The sequence below is a fragment of the Lissotriton vulgaris genome, chromosome 7 (genome assembly GCF_964263255.1).
Source record: "Lissotriton vulgaris chromosome 7, aLisVul1.2, whole genome shotgun sequence".
In the NCBI taxonomy this organism is placed as follows: Eukaryota; Metazoa; Chordata; class Amphibia; order Caudata; family Salamandridae; genus Lissotriton; species Lissotriton vulgaris.
Window position 1 is genome coordinate 1632729651 of NC_141695.1, and position 20615 is coordinate 1632750265.

Here is a 20615-nt window from a genome sequence, read left to right on the forward strand (position 1 = left end):
GGCCACTTGAACGTAGTTTTTATCCCCTCACAAATGGCCCGATTCACTAAACTGAGCCGTTTGTGACCAAAGAAGGCTTTCTCCTATTTACAAGCCCCTATTTTGTCCTAATAGCAACTCACAGTGCAATGTACGAATATTTTGTGACGAAAATGTGGACACAAAACATTTGCTTTTCAACACCAATTTCAATTTGGTGCTAACGCATTCGTAAAGAGGAAGGGGTACCAAGGGTCACTTTCCCCTCTGTGAATTCATATGAAAATGTTTTTTGCGAACAAGCAGCGGTTCCTCGGACACTGCCTACTCTTAAGTATTTAAAAGAATACATCTAAATTTGTATTTTTGAAACGCATCCCATTTCTCTTTAAGGGAAACAAGCTTCATTAAAAAAAAATAAAAAAAATTTGCTTTATTTAAAAGCAAACACAGATATGGTGGTATGCTGTCCACAGCAGGCCACCATCCCTGTGCTTATTAGAGATTCCCAATGGGTCGCAAATTAGGAACTATCTCATGAATATTAATGCGGCAGGTCCTTTGAGATCCACTGGGAACTGCAGGCAGTCTTAAACACACTGTAGTACATAGTTGTTTGGGAATTCCTAATATCAACTCCCAAGAATTCGCTAATAGGAAAATCTACATACATGTGGCCCCTTGTGTTTTATGTAGCTAAACTGTATATAGTTAGAAGGCTGTCTAGACCACAATTCTGATGCATTGCAAAGTTACGTTTGAATTTTTGGCATTTAATTGAGTGTTTGTGCCCAAATCATCATGAGCAAGAGAAATAGATAGCCTTCTTTTTGTTTAATGTTCAGAACATTGACAAGAATGAGTGCAGTTCAGTCAGTCAGTCAAAATACACTTTATTCGATTTGTTTTAAAATCATAAAAGCCATAAAAACAACAACAATATATACAATTTAAAACATCCAAATTCATTGTATATGGTTCATACAAAACGGTCGTTATGTACATAGTGTGCAAAATAGGCAAGGCAAATAATTTTAACTGATCATACTACACATTGTTTCCTAAGTTTGAATGAGTGCCGTTATTGTTACTGTATGTGGGGGTGGTCAGAGGAAAACAAATTTGAGGCGTGGGTGCTCACCTCATTATGTCTTGCTAAGAGGCAGCGCATGTTGGCTGCACACATTGTCTGGTTACGAGAGACCTGTTGTGTGCTTACTAACAACTTACAGTGGGCTTAAAGCTTTCCCATTGCTTGCGATTGATTTGTTTTATTTTCACTGCTATTTGCTTGCATCTAACTCCGTGGCTTTCCTGGCCCCTTCTTCCCCATCTTGTGTTTTTCCCTTCCCTATAGCGTTACTGCTTTCATGCATTTGCTTGGCTGCCTTCTATCCTTCTATTGCTCACTTTTAGGGGACTCCATTTTACTTTGTGGGTAGACACCGCATGGAAGCGCATGTGTTATCATCTGTGGTTTTCTTCCTTCTAAACCACATGCCCTGGTGCTACATGTTGCTCATTCTTTCAAGTACTCCTCATGCCCAATGTTGCTCTCTTCCACGTGGGTATCTCTCCCCGCAAAACACTCCATACGCCATGTTGCACCCTCCCTAGTATGTTCTTTACATGCAGAACATCCTGGCCCCGGTGCTCTGTGTTGCTTGATCCCTGGTGGGCTTCTCCTGGCAAATCCCATAAGCAGTGATACTCTCTCCATTGTGTGCTACTCCCTGTGAAAACCACCCCATCCCACAATAATAAGTGGTGCTTATTCCAATACCTTCCTTACTATCTTAAGTCGATCAACATGTTTCAGTGACTCCTATAATGTACATCTGGGGTCCTTCTTCAGGAGCAGAAGACCCCTAAAGTACCACTATCTTTACTATTCACCAGGTGGGAAAAACAAAGGTGGAATAACCTGTCTGTTAATGTTAGCAACATAGCTCTTCTACGGTAACCCATCGAAGAAAAGCAGGTAAATAGCATTGTTTATTATAGACTGGAATAGCATATGACATAAAGGCTCAGATTCACAAAGGTGTCAGGCAGGCAGCACAGTACCCAAAGAGGCTGCGCTGCGTTGCATGACAGGGAAAGAGCAGGAGAGCACCATATTTACAGAGATATGCTACTTTCCTCTCCCTAGCGACGGCACAGATTCTTGCTGCCATGCGCCAGGCACACTCCTTAGCCAATAGTGCTAGGGTGCGAGCCAGCCTCCAGTATCATTTTTGCACAGGAAGGGTACTCTTCCTGGTCAAAATCCTATTGACAGACAAGTGTAAACCCTTTTCTTACTTTGTATGTGTGCTGTACAGTGCAGCTCACATGCAAAGATGGAAAAGCACGGAGAAATGAAAACATTTCCCCTTTTGACACCTGCTTTTCAGCTGCCATAATTTCTGTCACTAAGCCATGTCTACTAAAGTTAGTAGATAGGATTCGCATCAAAAAGCATGGGTTGTTGCATGGGAATGCCTATGTAACACCCATGTAACACCCTCTTGACAAAGGGTAATGCAAAGCAACACTTGGCGTTGTTTTTTTAACTCTTTCGCTGCGGCGGCTATTCCGCCGCAGCGCTAACGGTCCCGGGGGGCGCGCGGGTGAGCTGCGCGGGTGACAGAACCATTCAGTCACGGCTCGCGGGTGAGCTGTGCTCATGACGGAACGGTTCCGTCACGGCCCCGTCCGCTCAATTAAACGCGCCGCGCAGGCGCGAAATCAGCGCCGCGCAGGCACAGCGGCCGGGCCGTGACGGAACCGTTCCATCATGAGCACAGCTTACCCGCGAGCCGTGACGGAACGGTTCCGTCAATCGCCTCGAACGGGTTAATCCCCAAACAGATATAGCTTTGGGTTTGTGTTAAAAAACTTACACTAATCGCACACTCTTCTTTGTGAATCTGGGCCAAAGTGTTATCCGCAGCTCATCTATCTCCTGGTGACAGAATAGAATACCTCGATAAACCTGAGAGATGTGTTCCTCACTATTTCACTTTCAGATCACAGGCACCTGTGGATCTGCTCAATACATTGATGTGGTCCCTTTTCCCTATCCACAGATCTTGGGAAATCAAAATGGGAGGTTGGTCAGGCTTTAGCCTAGTTCAGGCCTCGGTCTGAATGTGATATACGAGTGAGGGGCCATCCGGTGTCACCAAAAAAACCAATCGGGAGATTCGTACATACTGAATTAAGCAAACAGGTGCATGCATTTGATCATTACTATTTCCCTTGAAAGTAAAAGTAAATGTCACGTTAAGAGGTGGTGATTGTGTTAGTACATCGAGAGGGATATTTTAATGTTGGACATTGTCACATGCAGAATTTCTTCACATTTATTGTTGAAGTAGGGTCCCGAAGCACCATATAGAATACAATAGGCCCATCTTTCCACATCAGAAACATGAGACCCCCGTATATGCCCCACCTGCCAGTCTGTTAAGTTGACTAAACTGTCCCAGCTGTTCTTTTTCTTGCTAGGCCCCAAAGTGATTCTCTCACAAGACATCTCCTCAGCGAGACGCAGCTCTTCCCATGACCCCGCTCTCTCGTTGTACCAACCGACTCTGTTAAAATTGGTCAACATGCCAAAAATCCCCTCTCATGTCCTGCACTTACCCACAGAAACCACAAGAACAAAGGAACTTAATAGCGCAAGAGCAAAACGCGGGGCAACAGGCCGCTTTCACATCTTCTAAATTTCTCAATTTATCATAAATATTTTTGCCAGCTTGCCTTATCGAAACTTACAGCTGCATGCCAATAACACCTGTAAAATCTTCTAATTTCTTCTGCTTTTTTAAGGATTCTCAGAAATTATACTAAACGATTTTGATAAACAATGTCTAAATAAAGACAGGATTTGCGTATCATTGATGTACCATTGACGTATATGAAATGTCAAAATATGAATTTGTGGTCTAACTGTTCTGCATGAAATCACTATAAAACATCTGACCGCTGTCCACTTGTTGGATTTGCCCTACTGTGTTCGTGAGACACAAGTGGTCTGTCTCCGATCGATTATTAGTGCACATTGGAATCCTTGTCTTAAATATTGAAATTTTGCAAATGTATTTTTAGATAGCATTTCTCTTCGCAATCATTTCAATGCGTTTTTCTCCATATATAATCTAATGTAAGATTTTCTCACTGCATTTACCAAGAGATATATTTCTCCCATAACGTTTTAAAAATGTTCTCTTTTCATATAAATCACAATGCTATTTCTCTCTTATTATTGTATTGAAGTATCCCATTATATGGTTATGTGAGACTTTTAACATACATTGTGTTTCATTTTGTCTTTGCTAAAGACACTGCATTTAGTTTGGCACTCAAAGTGCTTCCTTTTTCACTCCAGATTCAGAGTGGTTTATGTAATAAAGTGCAAACAAACCTGATTCAACTATTATCGTTTACACGTGTATTTTCTCATATTTTGTAGAAGCACCCCTGCAAATTAAGCTACCCTGGTCCTGTGCCCCAGGACAACTAACTTTCTCCCTCGAGCAATGTAGTATCCTTTTTGCTTCTCAAAAGCCCCAAGGACACTATTTTCTGTCGTTCCAGACATGAAGGTAAAAAACATAGCTATAGTCTAGGCATTACCATGTTTTATTCCTGACAAAGTTGAATAAACCCATAATTTTCCTGGATCTGAAACTATAATTCTGTGAGGGTTTGAAAATACTGCACACTTCCCAGAAATCCTCAAAGGCGTTTCTGACAGTAGTTTGCTTCCCGGGGAATTTTGCAGTAATAATCGGTAAAAACAATGTTCCTTCCGGGTAGTTCTCAAACCTCTGTAAAATGCATGTCTTTAAATAGCTGCCTTTAAATAGCTGCTGGTGATTATAGGGGCAGAATGTGCTCCTTCAAGTCTGTGTGAGCCATTCTAAGAAAGGGACACAGGCCTGCGGGGATGTCTGAGCTCTCTGGTGCATGGCTCGATAGGTGAGAGGATGGTAGGACCAGGGCAGGTGCTGTCATGCATCTCCCTCACAAAGGCACACTCCTGACATCATGTGACTGACTCCCCCAGACTGACATTCAATAGCCTCAGCCTTAACAAAAGACTGGCGAAGTGTGGCTCACTGGTTAGAGGAGGCAGACCTGGAAGCAGAGGTCAGCCTGGGATCAGGGTTCAATTCCCGGCTCGGCGGGGTCTTGAGTCCTAATATGTCCATGGATTCGACAATTCTCGCTCCGGTGCCTACTCGATTCACAGGTTCACACTCCGCGACTCTGGGCAATAGCTTGCTTAATCTCCACAACGTACCCTCGCGGCGGGATGCCTGGCTTTCACCTTGCGGATACCCTGCCGGGGTTATCTCACAGGGGAATACCAGGACGGGTTCCCTAAGCAAGCGCTTAGAAACCGCTAGGTGATTTGCGCTATATAAATTCCTGTACATTTACATTTACATTTACTGGCTCTTCCACAGCCATACTGGCCTTTCACAGGCACAAGCGCGACAGGATGTGACCCCCTCATCCACCATAATCCCAGCCTCTCGTAAGCACCAATGCAACGAGTGACCAACTCTGCCCATCCCCATCGCCCTTCCAAAGGCAGCAGCTTCACTTGACACACCCTACTCTGGTCTTAATATACCTTTGGAGGTCCCGGCCTGATCTGTGACCCACTTTTCTTCTAACCTCTGAACGATTCATTGGTATCAGACTGACAGAACACTGACTCTGCCCCAACCCTACAAAACCTTTCTGGGCAGCAGCTGGACATGTGACAGATTGCCCAGTCCTATATTCCTTTCATAGACACTTTCTTGATGTTCGACTGACTTCGCTCCAGACCCAGAGGTCTCTCAGACAAACGGTTGACTTTACACTATCCCTGCCTACTTTTTACTGACTCCAGCTGGGCATGATACTCTCTCCATAGCCAACTGGAATTTTATGACAACTACAATGAGATCGACTGACTCTGCCCCTAACCTACATTGCATCCACAGGTACGACTATCACCTTGACATGTGACTGACTAAGCAGTGCAACCAACATGTCTCTCATTGTCACAAGAATGAGCTGCAACTGACTTTCCCCAGCCTTAACCGCATGCGCGCTAGCGGAATTCCGCTCCTGCGCTGAGATTTTTAAAAACGCTTGTTACGTGACGAGCTGGGCTCGTCATCAGCGTGCGAGGAGGCTACGCCATGACGAGCCCAGCTCGTCATCAGCGTGGAAGGGGTTAAAGGCTTTTCACTGAGACAGTCTCTGCAAGTGAGTAATTCTCTCCTAGCCTTCTGCCCCTTTCAGAGGCACTAACAGGTCATCACTTACTTGGCACCAGTCCTATCGACTTTAACAGGCTTAGGCCCAGATTCTGAAAACTGTCAAAAGAAAACTTTGCAGCCCCCAAAGAGGCATGGAAGGGAGAGAGAGCAGGAGAGCGCCATATTCACTTACCATCTGCGCTGATTTCAGCTGCTGCGCCCAAGCACACCTTAGCGCCAAAGCGATAGGGTGCATGCCCGGATCTAGTATAGGTTTTTTACAGGAAGTGTGCATAGGCACACTTCAAAGCTTTTCCTACTTTGTATGTGTGCTGCACAATGCAGTATGCATGCAAAGCCAGTAAATAAAGGCGAAATGAAAACATTTCTCCTTTTAACGCCTGCTAAGCAGCAGCATTAAGTTTTGGCGCTAAACCCTGTCTACTGATGTTAGTAAATAGAGCTTAGTGTAAAAAAGCATGGGTGGTTTCATGGGAATGCCCATGTAGCCCCCATGTAAGGCCTTCATGATGCAAAGTAATGCAAAGCAGCGTTTCACACTGTTTTGCATTACTTTTCCATACAAACCAACACTAATAACATTTAGCATTGGTTTCTTAATCCCCAAATCGGTTTAGCATCAGGTTAGCATTACAAAAGTACCGCTAACCCAATGTTCAACCTTAGTGAAACTGGGCCCAGTCTGTTGACATCTACCCATCTTTCCGCACCCCCTAAGGTCATGTGCCCCACACTGGTTCTGAGCAATTGAGTCAATCTTCAGGCCCAGAAGGCAAATTGTAAAAACTCTCTTACCCTATACCTTGAGTGACAGGCTCTTCAAAACACCTTTCTGGGAAGGTGGCTGGCACCTCACCTCACTTGCCAGGAAACCAACACCCTGAGGTGCATGGCTTGGTGAGGCGTTGCAACCAGAAGGGTGTCAACATTTTGAACTGGTGCAGCACCGCGGCTGGGATTGCACACAGACTGAGAGACGATCATTCAAAACCTTTTCGAGAAGGTTGACTCCTGTGTGCCTGTCTAGAGCATAGTGACCTAGACTGGGGCGAGGCTGTGCCAAATAGCAATGACTAGGTTACTGTAAATCCCAATAGATGGAAAAAGCAAAGACCCAGTAAAAAGTGGCAGCAGCAGGCTTGTCAGGGTGCTGATGTGAGATGTCATCTAAGTAAGAATTGTGTCACAACTTGCATATTCATTAACTCATCCGCCTAAACCTATAACCATTTCTCAGCCACTTTGTTTTTAATCATGTGGTAGAAAGATCCCACTAAAAATATTTTTAGCTCCCCACATAAAATGTTAATATAGATCTGACAGTTTAACAAAGGGAGCACATAAATGTCGGCATAAGTGGGGTGACCTCACTCAAACAAGGAAATGTAGGAGTAGGAGGCTGTACAACCAGTGTTGGCTGATACTCGTAACTGCTTCCCAGTGCATGGTAAGGAATCCACCGATAAAACATACCATGTTTGGTAAGTGAGCATTCATCATCCTATATGGGTACATGTATGTATGGTAGGTCTAGAACAGGTCTGGATATTTCTAGCAGCAGTTTTTTTTATTTCTTGGATGTTTGTGTGAGAGAATTGTGTGATGTTTTTTCTGCAGCCGTCACCTGTCCTGAACTCATTATTTGTGTTAGGGAAGGTTGCACTCCGACTGTTCATGTTTTACCTTTATTGGGTTGTGACGCTCGGTATAAAACTTTCCGCTCCATATAAGAAAAAAGCAATTCACATTGCCAATGCTTGTATTAATGCATGACATGAGTGAAAGAGTGAACCCTCAGAAATTATGTGGGCAGAATTTGTTTTTTATTTTATGCTTGAAACAAGCAGTTTTTTGAATGAAGCAGGTGATTGAAACATCTTAAAACAGCTGACAAGTGTCCCCATGCCATTTATAACACCTATAGCCAATTTTGGCATTTTTTATAACAGTACTGTGCATGGTGGTATTATTATACCATAATGAAACTGCTAAAAATAAAACTACAAGCTCCACAATGCAACATGCTGTTGGCATAAAAACATTGATGATGGTATCCTATGTTGTAGTGCCAAAGTGCTAAACTGTGAAATGCTAAATAAAATGCCTTTCTGCTGTTTTTCCTTGCAGGGGTCCCCAGAGGTCCTCGCTTAGTCCCACCTTGTTTAATTTCTATGTCATCCGCATGGCAGAAGTAATTAGATTACATGGTTTCTCCCTCTTCCAGCAGGCGGGGGGCTAGTTCATGCTGATAGGCTTTGTAAAATAGCCCTCTTAGGCTGTCAGAGCCGGGAGCCTGACTGCTGGCTAGATCCCTTATCTCCTGTTTGATTTCGTCCTTGTCAATCGGTAAGGCCAAAAAATCATGTTGTCCCTCTTCTATCCAGACCATGGCCACCACTTGCAAATAATCCACCAGGGCCTGTCCTACTGGAGGATTGCTCGATGTGTATAAGTGAGTGTAGTAAGAGAGAAAAGCAGCAGTGAAGTCCGTCCCCCTCTTCAGTGTGATGTCAGTGTTCATATCTAGGTGCGTGATATATGCCGATTGATATTGAGGCCGAAGTAGCCAATCAAGTGTCCTCCCGGGCCTCTCACCCTCCCCGTATGCTCGGCCCTCGCATATTTACCTAAGTATTTAACTTCTTGGGTGGCCAAGTCAGTGAACTCGGTCAGCAGTGTCGCTCAGTCGTGTAAGGTCTGCGGGGAAGCATCGTCTGGGCAGCTGTGTCCATATCTCTAAGTTTCCCCTCCGCCGCCTCCAAATGTCTACGTATGTAGCGCAAAACACCGGCATGCTTAGAGATACAGACCCCCGTATATATGCCTTAAAGGCGTCCCACAATGTCGACTGTAAAGTCACTGTTCCCTTGTTTATCTGGAAGTATTCCCTAATGGCATCGCCCGCATCAGCGTGGAAAGATGAGTCGAGGAGAGCCGCGGCAGGGAACCTCCACAAGGGTTGTGGTTTTGGAATCATGGGGAATTCAATCGTGAGGAGAACAGGAGCATGATTGGACAATGTGCGAGGTAAGTAATCAATCTTCTGGACTTCCAAACGAACTCATGGTGTAAGGTACAAGTGGTCAATCCGAGACCAGGATTCATATGCGGCTGAGTAGAATGAATAGTTCCGGTCTGTTGGGTGTCGCGTGTGCCAGGGATCCGCCAGCAACCCAGACTTCAAGAGTGTGGTAATGGCCTGTGTTGCTTGCGGTTTCGTGATGCATCCCGGGCCTGTTGTGTCCATTGTGGGGTCCAAGTAAGATTGAGGTCATTGAGGTCCCCCCCATGAGTATGTTGTCTGTGTTAAGTCGTTCAACATGCGCAGCAATCTTGGGAAAGAAGTCATTAGTATCTACGTTTAGCGCATATACATTAATTAAGAGAAGTTGTTCCTCTCCCAGAGAGCCCAACACCAAGATATACCTGCCTTCGTCAACTGTCACCACTTCCGAGACCTGAAAGGGAGAGAACAATGGACCAAGATGCGCACTCTGCACGAGTATGACCTATAGCTGGAAAAAAAACGTGGCTGCCCCATGACAATGAAAATCCATGCACCTGGAGTGGGGCGTAGTGTGTCTCTTGAAGGAAGGCTTGTTAGATAGTGGGTCTGGACAGATAAGCTAAGACCTGATGCCCCTTCCTCGGGTTAGAAAGCCCTCTCACATTCCAGGATAGACATTTAAGGCGCAGACCGGATCTGCACTCACCTGGGGAGGTCATATATACAGAGTAACACAGTTCACAGCATCATGCAAATATGTAAGAGCCACACCATCAGCAACGTAAAGAAGCATTACTCTGTACCCAAAGTAACCTAACAATTCACTATGAGGAACATTCCTCCCCCAATCCACATCGGATACACAAAAAGAAGCACCTGGTGAATCCCATTTTAAATCCAACAGAAAAGGGAAAGAAGGAGAGAGGGGAAGGGAAAGGAAAAGAAGAGAGCAGGAGAACATCCTGAGGAGGGTAGGCAACACTCCAAGGGAGCCGTCTATGTAGGGTAGGCATAAAGAGCTGGATCAGTTCCGCCTTATGTATAACTGTTATACAGCCAGGAGCGTTCGAGGTGGAGCATTTCCTCATGAAATGTGCACGACTCTCAAACCATGTACAGTGTTCCTTCATTGTCGCAAATACAGTTCGCAGGTCCCGCTGCGTGCTGCCAGACAAGAGGGCTGTCCCATTTGCACATAGAACCATGGAGCGGTTACAAGAAGTTATGAGCTGGGGTATTGGCCTCCACCATATTCATGAAGCTTGTTCACGTTCTGGTACTGCTTCCAGAACTTCACAGCATCGTCAGGGGTGTCAAAGATGTGGGCATTACCACCAATTTGGATGCAGAGACGAGTAGGGTATATTATTGCGTAATTGACATTCGCCTTTTGTAGGGTGCGCTTGATGTCTGGGTACTTGTGACACGCTTCTTGCACCATTGGTGTAAAGTCCGGGAAGATTGCAATGTCGGAACCTTGGTGATTAAGCAAGCCACGTTTCCAGGCCAACCGCAGCACAGTGTCCTGGTCTTGATAATTAAGGATTCTGGCTATGATCAGCCTCGGAGTCGCCCCCAGCGCCGGACGGGCCCCTTACGTCCGATGTGCTCTTTCCACAGCAAAGGTATCAGAAAAGGCCTCTTTGCCAAACATATCTACGAGGACTGTTTCTATGAATTTAGCTATGGCACCTGTATTCTTGGACTTGGCAACTCCTGCAATGCAAATATTATTTTGGATGAGCGCACCTCTAAGTCCTCTGCCTTAGTGGGCCGTGTTTTAAGCTGGTTCTCAGCCCTTTCCAGACGCTTGTGAACAGTAGGTTGCGCGTCCTCGAAAGGCGGAGATTTGTTGCTCGGATCCTCTGATGCGGGTATATTGTGCCTCCAGGTGCCCATCAATGTCACCTATCTGATTGTAAGGGTGTCCAGGCGGGTATCAATGACCTGAAAACCAGCACGCTATTCAGCCATGATTGCGGCGGTGCCCTCCAGCTGGTGCGGCTCCGTCTCAGCGGTGCCCTCGGTCTCCTCGCGCCTAGGCATCTTCCGGGCCTCGAAGTTTAATTGGTGTTGTTTGGGGTCAGTGTGCCCCATTGTAATCGGTCACGTACAAGCAAGCACACCAAAACCGCAGGACGAGCCTCAATGGGTTGGGCACTCCGGTGTCCCAAACTGATTCGCTCCTAGTGCATGGGTCACAGCATAGTTAAGCCTCAAGGCGCCAACCACCGCTTGATCACACAATGGGGGGGCACTCGCCTCAGTTATGTTGACTAACGGTACAGTGGATTATGGCGCTCTGGCATTGTTGGGTCGGGAAGAGGGGAGGTGCACAGGATGTCTCACATCATGCGGCAAGCGCGAAGTTACAGGCTGTATGCGGTCACGGTACTCTTTTACCTTGTTGGAAAAGTCAGACGCTGTGGGGGAGGGCGATAAGGCCCAGCTCTGTTTGAGGAGGCCCTGCGGTCGAATTTTTTAAACTTTTGCCAGGATCCCTGGGCGCCCCCTACCCCTCGAGCTCTATGCTGCAAGAGTACTCACTTCGGTACGCTGGTGACTTCAGTAGATGGTCTCAGCATATTCACTGCTCTGCCTGGACAGGTCTGCATCTGATTAGGCAGATGCGGTGCAGGAGCCGGTCAACGGCCCGCCTCGCGCTCCCAGGGCCCAGCATTCAGGCTCACCCAAGAACCTGTTGTCTCGGGCCTCTGAGGGCCATGCCAAGGCAGAGAGTGCATCGGATAGTTCATAGCACACTGGGCACGGTTCAATCCAGCGAGAAGCTCTTCCCCTGGCCACACGCCCATGTCGTCAGCTCCTGTGTGAGCAGTTGCTTCCGTCCCCATGAAAGGGGCAACAGGCGGATTCTTGTTGATGACGGCTCCGGAGCTTCGTAGTCGAGCGGCCATCTAGGTCGCTGGCTAGACCATGCCCCCATCAAGAATGGCTCGGTTAATTGGCTATCCTCCCCCACCTGACTTGGGCTTTATTTGCTGAGTGCAGACAGATTAAAATGTCAAGTAAGTTATGAGGGAGACCCATCTCAGCCCCCACCCTCAATAGTTTGGCTCGAGGGACCGAGTCAAAGGTCTACAAAAGCGACATATAACTTCCCCCCTTTCATGGCAACCTCTCCAGGGTACTAATATTGGCACAAAAGCCTACCTGAAAATCAGGCAGACACAGACTTATTCCATTTGCCCCCTCCCAGCTCATGTCAGATCAGCTTCTCTAATGAAAGGAAGTGCCTCTCTATTCAGTGTTTCTTTTTTTTCCAGTCTGGTTGAAGTATCCCAGATTGGCAGTGCAGGTGCAACATTTACACACGAGACTCTTGCTGTAGTGTTTTGTAAACGGCATTTGTTTTAAAAGCAAAAATGTGCCACAACTTGTCTAACAAGAAACTTCTGATGTCACTGTGCATACCATACCTATCTTGCAACTTGTGAACTAAAACTTCAATGTTAGTTTGTTTCATATACCAGACTTGGAGGATCCAGTGCATCTATGCAAAAACCAGGCAGCGATTCCTAACAATTTATTGAGCAACTTTCGGCCAGGACTTCAATTTTTCATCGAGTTTTTGAAATCAGCTTAAAACAAGACATCATTAAGTCACTGAATAAAAATGGGTGAGTGATTTCTTTTGTTTTATTTAAAGTTCATAGTTAAATTTAATTGAATTAAAATTTACCATATTACAATGTAATAGCTGACTTTGGATTTGTAGCTGCCACTTGTTCAGATAACTTAACTTTGATGGCATTGGGTCAATCATATTACAATATAATGTGTGCTGGTGACCTTTGTCTACTCATGCAATTCTTGGAAGAGAGATCTCAGAGCATAGGTGTTGAATTTGTGTATGCTGGCAAATGTCTAGAGACAGACAAGGTTGAATACGAGCAAGCCCTGTATATGATCCACTTTGGCCAAAGGTTAACATTTTGGGAACACAGTGCTGCAAAATGGCTGTATGACTAGAAGAAGACTTATCTAATGTTTTATTTGTTATCAAAATTCCCTGAGAATGGATTGATTCCTTCAGTCCAACTTGTAAATGTATTTGTCATCAAAAACAAACTGTAATATGTTAATCAAGATACTTCAGAAGATTTTGTTTCTGGAAGGTATTGCCTTGATTTGTTGAGAATTAAGATATTTGCCACAATTAATTTGCCCCATCTGATTAGTGTTCCATTATCTTTTAGTCTTTCTATTCCAGTATTGTAGAGTAATTACTGAAGGCTGCTTTGCCTCTAAGTCTATCTTCTCTTGCTGAGCCCTGTTCTCCTTCTGAAGCGAAATTTGTTTTTGTAACTTATTAATGCAGCTTATGCATTAGAGTTGTCCTGGTCCTTTCCCTATCAAAATTGAATCTTTAAATTCCGTGAACCTGGGAGGTGCTTACACTTCACTGTGCATGTGTTGTATTCTCAGTATTGGTGATGGATAGATGTGAGTGAGCACCTTTTGATGAGAAGCATCAGTAGTTCTCTTTATGAGCACAAGGAGACTAACATTCAGACTAACATTCAGGTGCACTTGATTCAGAATGTTTGTATGTAAGGACATGCCTTGGGTTATTCTACAGTCAATTCACTACTAAAATGTCCAAAATGTTAAAAATCTGAACTCATTTTGTCCAAATTCAAATTCTCCACTAATCATAAAAATATGTTTTTCATTGTTTCTAAGCAGTGCTGACCTTTGTAGTGACAACTCCCTCAATGAAACAAAGCACAATTTTAATTACAGCACCAACGGTAAACAGACTAACATTTCCTATGAATGCCTAGTAGAGGGTGCTGGTGGTGTATGACTGTGTGCAGTTTGCAAATGTCAGTTGGCTATGAGGTGACTTTAGGGCCATGAATCATGGCATCCATTTTGGGAGCCTCAAGTTGGCTTGAAAATATTTGTCTGGCAATGACTTGAAGAGCTGAACTGAACAGGAAAGAATAGCCGGACAGCCTTCAGCAATAGGCTCGCTACATTATACTGCATATGGAGTCACACGCCCCTTCTATTATGTTTCCAATATTCATTCATGCATCATCTAAGGTTATTGAGTGCTGAAATCTGCATTCTTTGAGTTATGCAGCTAGTACCCTGCTTTATTGGCATTCATACTGAGAAGTGATGCTCTATCACCTGCAAGCAGGCAGCCAGTAGGCACCATATATGACCTAAATGACATACTGCCCAGTCATGATGGAAAGCCAATTCTCTGATCCTGAATTGAAGACTCAAAGCTGCTCAAATGTTTCCCTACATTGCATCTAGATCTCTGGGCCCGGCTTTCACATACCTTAGCTTCCTGAAGAAGTAGTTGGAATCGTAAATTCAGTAAATAAACAAGTCTACATTCAAGACTTATAAGACACAGCACATTACCTTGACCTCAAAAATAATTGGAGCCTCACAAGAACGTTGGTTCAATTAAAAATTGAAGATTGTAATGCCACATTTCTTGGATTTATGAAACTGATAATGAAGATAACCATATTGAAATGTGGGCAAAGATACCGCTTAGATACTCCATGAGCTAGGACACAGTGGCTACCAATACCATGAAGGGTGGAGGTTTCAAACTTAACTCACAAACAAACTTTTTTTGCAACAATAAAAACAAACAAACGCCTCAGAGAAATTAGCAAGAAACTGCTTAGAGAGAGGATGATGGCCTTGGCCATTCCTGAGCAATGGTTCTGCTTAGTCCCTCTGCAGCCTTTTTACACTGTGATCCACAATGCACCACTTTACCGACGAGATGAAGTAGGGATATTTGTTGGACTGGCGCTGAAGTGCATGTGAAACGTGCCTCCCTTATATCAACAGCATGATTCACCTATGCTGAGCATATGCTAAATATATAAAGTTAAGCAGGCCTTACTTAGGTATAGACGTGGGCTCAAATGTATTTGACATCCCTTTTTATTCTGCCATTTTTTATTGTTTGTTTATTGAAAAAATCCTTACACTGATTCGGCTTTTCTCTCTTACTAAATATTTATTTATTTTTTGTAATTTCATCTCTTTTTCACAGACTCCTCTTTACCAAGCAAAATCTTTACGACAGCACTTCTAATGATCCATGTACATTTCATTTTTAACCAATGCATTTCAGAGTTATTTGCACTCCTTCATCAGGGCAAGTACCTCTAGCAGTCACTTGACACCATATGAATGAAGTACACAATTATTCTAAAGCTGTACACCTGAGTGTTGCACGATGCCAACATCAACCAGGTACTTCTTATAGTTCTAGAGGGCTTGGGGGTGCTCTCAAATTTTGCCTTTAACGCATGTTCAGACATGAATTCAAGAATCCCTTTGCAGCTGCTATTGATCAAAGACCCCACAGGGCTGTGAATCCTTTGCCCCTCTCTTGGATGTCCAGCTAGATTGATCATCGCATTCACACCAATACAAAATCTCCTGAAAATCAAATGGTCTAGGACTACCATATCGTCTTTTCGATCTCTTCAGTGGATCGCCATCAATCAGCCATCCGATTTAGAAACTCGGCTGAAAGACTAGCTCATGGAACTTTACAAGGCAACCTGCTGTCTATGTGATTACTATAGTTGTGTCCGAAAGTAGATCGAAGAGGATAGGATCCAGCCAGATGTTAAGACTAATCACTGATTATGTATACATTAATTACATTATATTGAATATATATTTATCATATAGGGATTTCCAGAAATTGTAGAAAAGGTGCTGCCCTCTGGATGTATGTTGGACACCCCTTCTCTGGGGAGCTTCTACCCTTTCGACTGAACAGACTAATTGATTCGCTCTCTTGAAACCTGCTGTCCCCAAATCATGTAAGGTAGAAGAAGATCCCTGCCCCAGCCAGGCGTAAATCTTTTGACGCACCCACCCTGCATCTCCAGCATTTTACGCCAAAAGCAACTATATAAAGTTCTGAAGAGCACCAAAACCTACCTGTTCCTTCCAGCATACTAACCATTAACCCTTAACTTTCCACACTAGTGTCAAGGAGCCTTTCAGTAATTGATGTCGTAATAGTCTACACAGAAAAGCCAGGCCTTGTTAAAGGGACATTGCAGAGCCCTTTTGTTATTGACTCTTCATGTGTCAGGGGTAAGAGGACAAGCTTTCTTTTCTTTTCTTTTCTTTTCATTAAATGGCCACTTTAATATATTTGTTCTCCTACTCATCTTTTCTACTTTGCCTCCTCATAAAAGCAATCAAAAGCAGTGACGTGAGGGTTATGGAGAAATGTAAGTACATGAAAATCAATTAATAATTTGTAAATCTGATGACAGCTGATGACTTTTAAAGCTATTACAAAATTAATTTTGTAACCTTTTAAATTGTCTTTTAGATCCTGAAGTGCAATCGATGGACAATGTCCTATATCTGCTCTTCGTCCGGATCAATGCATACCGCTTTGTGATGAATGCAGGAATCCAATTTCAGATCAACAGCCCCTACTTCCGAATTTTGATAGGAAATATCCTCACACCTGCTTTGGCAATTGAAGGTGGCATGCAATGTTTTTCTGGAAGATTCAGCTTTCGTCGTCTGTTGTCCGTGGCCATGCGTCTGCTCCGTGCCCGCATTTTTGGATACGGGCTTATGGTGATTGGAGATGTCCTGCCGCCTTATGAGATCTACACTGAGTTGTGGCTAGACAACATCATCTTACCTGCTGCAGCACTTGAATTTGCCATGGGAGATCCTCTTGGAAGGCTCGTTTCTCGTCGTCCGCTGCTCATAGTCGTGTGTACACTCCTTGGGTACTCCTTGGCAGCCTGGTATATGGTCATTGGAGACATCCTGTACCAGGCTCAGATAAACGTCCCCCTCCGGAGATTCCTACAAGATATCGTAAACTGTGCTTTTGTAATTGCCATTCTCAGTATGCGGGTTTGGGTGCCAATCATCACCAATCTTCCTGCTAGTAGAACCACAGTGCATCCCATCAAAGTGGTGCTTGTTGTTGGAAGCCTGCTTGTAATTTATTTTGCACCAAACATATGGCTAGTGCTTGCTACGTCATTGTAGTGTCTGCCATATTCATCTAATGCACGTCATGCTGTATATCTGTGAGACGGTGGGTCCTCGTCAACGAGGCATGCTGGGGTCACATTGTGAGACTGGCATTACGAAGAATTATATATTGCACGTATGCATTAAAATTATTTCTAATGTGATGTAAAGGAAGGCTGGGAATATGTTTGGATGGGCTATTGTAGCAACCCCTACTCAGCTTTTTAGTATTCTGTTCCTTCGATCTCATGCACCAAAATGAAACCTGCCGCACAAAGAAACCCACGAGGGCCTTATTCCATTAGAGAACCCTGAAGAAACCAAGGAACCTCACCCTGAACTCAATTGTGAACTCCAATATTCATGCATTGACCTCTGCCATTCTAGGGACAACATGAGGATGAGAACTTTGGTTGACCTTGGTCTAGTCATCGTTCAGCAGCTGTCTGGCCAACCCTATGTTCTTTACTGCTATGCATCAGTGATATTTCGCTCCATGGGCTCCCAGCATGATTCTCCAGTCATTTTGGCCCCCATTGGGCTTGGAGTGGAGGAGGCTGTTTCCACCTTGGTCGTCAAGGGCTGTGCTGAGAAAGATGGAGGAGGAGTCCTGCTGCTTGCCAGTTGTGCTGTGATGTCGATATCAGTCACTGGAATTGAATTAGCAAGATTCAGAATATTACTGGTGTCCCACAACAGTTGCATCAGTATCACAAATTCAAACATTTCACTGCATATGGTGAGTGCTTCTGCCACACTGGTCACCGGGGACTCCAATTGCAGACAGCAACTCACCGTCTGGAGGTCAGGAGAGACTCCATCAATCTGACTGTTGCAGTAACTTGATTTCATGCCCCTAACATTGACTTGATCAGCACTACAAGCTTGAGGTTTCTTGCAAATTTATATTACGTTCAGAATACGGGAAACCTCAATACAGTCAAAGGTAATAAAGTAACAAAAGAACCTATGTTTTTCAATAGCCCAGGAATTCATGAATATACCCTCCTGAACTGGATCTCTCTATTAAGCATGATGTCACTGTCGATTACGCTTTCAGTTGGATTTGGGCCAAGTAAGTTCAAAGATTGCACACCTTGGGCCACTTGGACGTAGTTTTTTCCCCTCACAAATGGCCCGATTCACTAAACTGAGCCGCTTGTGACCAAAAAAGGCTTTCTCCTATTTACAAGCCCCTATTTTGTCCTAATAGCAACTCACAGTGCAATGTACGAATATTTTGTGACGAAAATGTGGACGCAAAACATTTGCTTTTTAACACCAATTTCAATTTGGTGCTAACGCATTCGTAAAGAGGAAGGAGTACCAAGGGTCACTTCCCCCTCTGTGAATTCATATGAAAATGTTTTTTGCGAACAAGCGGCGGTTCCTCGGACCACTGCCTACTCTTAAGTATTTAAAAGAATACATTTAAATTTGTATTTTTGAAACGCATCCCATTTTTCTTTAAGGGACACAAGCTTCATTTAAACAAATATATATATTTTGCTTTATTTAAAAGCAAACACAGATATGGTGGTATGCTGTCCACAGCAGGCCACCATCCCTGTGCTTTTTAGAGATTCCCAATGGGTCGCAAATTAGGAACTATCTCATGAATATTAATTATTATTATTTAAAATCTTATATAGCGCGCAGTTACCCTTGGGCATCCCGGCGCTTTTCCAGACAACATCCGATGGTACTGGGGGACAGACTTAACGCACTATGCGGGAAACAAAAAGGTTTTAAGACCTTTGCGGAAACGCAATGTGCAAGACTCGGCGCGTAGTTTTAGAGGAAGCGAGTTCCAAAGCTTTGCCGTGTTAAATGAAAATCTTCTCCCACCCGTACGGGCCTTTTTGACTCTAGGGACTAGCAAGAGATGTTTCCGATCAGATCGCAGCGTTCTGCTTGCTTTGTATGGAATAACTAGATTTTTTAAAATGAGGGGGCCCTTTCCTGAGAGGATTTTATGGGCGGTACAAAGTGCCCTAAAAGTCACTCTCTCCCACACTGGGAGCCAATACAGCGCCTTCAATGCCGGTTTCGCTGATTGCGTCCTCGGGATATCCATAAGCAGCCTTGCCGCTGCATTTTGGACCTGCTGAAGGGTCTTGAAGGTGGATTCAGGGGCGCCCAGAAAAATGGTGTTACTATAATCAAGTCTAGATGTTATGAGACCCTGAATCAACAGCTTCCTCGATGTTAGCGGTAGGAGAGGGAAAATTTTTCGAGCCGAGCGAAGCAGGGCATAACACACTCCTGCGGTTTTCTTGGCTTGGGTGCGAAATGACAAGTCTGGTTCTAGCCAGACTCCTAGGCTCTTAATTGCTTCTTTGGGGGCCGGGAGGTCACCCATGCATCTTGGCCAGCTAATCGAAGGGAAAAGGGGGGGTTTACTCCCCAGCAGCAATATTTCCGTCTTCGAGCCGTTCAGCTTGAGGGAAGATTCTTCCATCCAAGTATGAACATCCGACAGGCAGGAGTTCAAGGTGTCCGGGTTGTCGGCCAGATGGGATAAGGAAACCACCAGCTGCGTATCGTCAGCGTAGCTGACGATTTTGATGTCATATGGGGACACTAAGTCCTCCAGGGGGGCCATGTAAACATTAAATAATGTAGGGCTCAGGGAGGAGCCCTGTGGCACTCCACACTGGAGGGGGATTGATTTAGATCTCTCACAGCCATCCCAAACCTGGTAAGTTCGTCCGGAAAGAAAAGATCTCAGCCACTGCAGGGCCACCCCGGACACCCCTACCTCAGCCAGCCGCCGAATCAACACCTGATGGTTCACGGTGTCAAACGCCGCACTGAGGTCCAGGAGGATCACTGCCACTGACCCTCCTGAATCAAGAATACGTCTAGTTTCATCGACGACCGCCAAAAGGGCCGTGTCGGTGCCCTGACCTGGGCGAAAGCCGGTCTGCGAAATCCGGAGGAGTCCATTCGACTCCAAGAAAGCTGACAATTGCTTGTTGACCAACCGTTTAGCAATTTTGCCGAGGCCCGGCAGCAACGAGATGGGCCTAAAGTTCGACAGGTCCGTGGGATCCAAATTGGGCTTTTTTAAAAGAGCCTTCACAACAGCAGTTTTCCAAGTAGGTGGCACCACACCCTGGCCAAAAGAAGCGTTCATTAGGTCCGTCACGGGAGCTACAATGGATGCTGTTACCTGTTTGAGGACCCTCATGGGAACAGGGTCCATGGGGGAACCACTTTTAACCGATGCTAAGGTTTTGGCTACCTCGCTCACTGATACTGGGCCAAAGGAGTCAAGATGGAAAGCTGTCTCTCTGATCTGAGTTCCCAAGGTCTGCTTCCCATTC

At 44.8% G+C, this 20615-nt stretch overlaps 1 pseudogene; it reads left to right on the forward strand.

Annotated features, from left to right (window-relative positions):
- The first annotated feature begins 17329 nt into the window (after positions 1 to 17329).
- On the forward strand, positions 17330 to 18402 carry LOC147706167 (solute carrier family 2, facilitated glucose transporter member 10-like; annotated as a pseudogene).
- The last annotated feature ends 2213 nt before the right edge of the window (positions 18403 to 20615 follow it).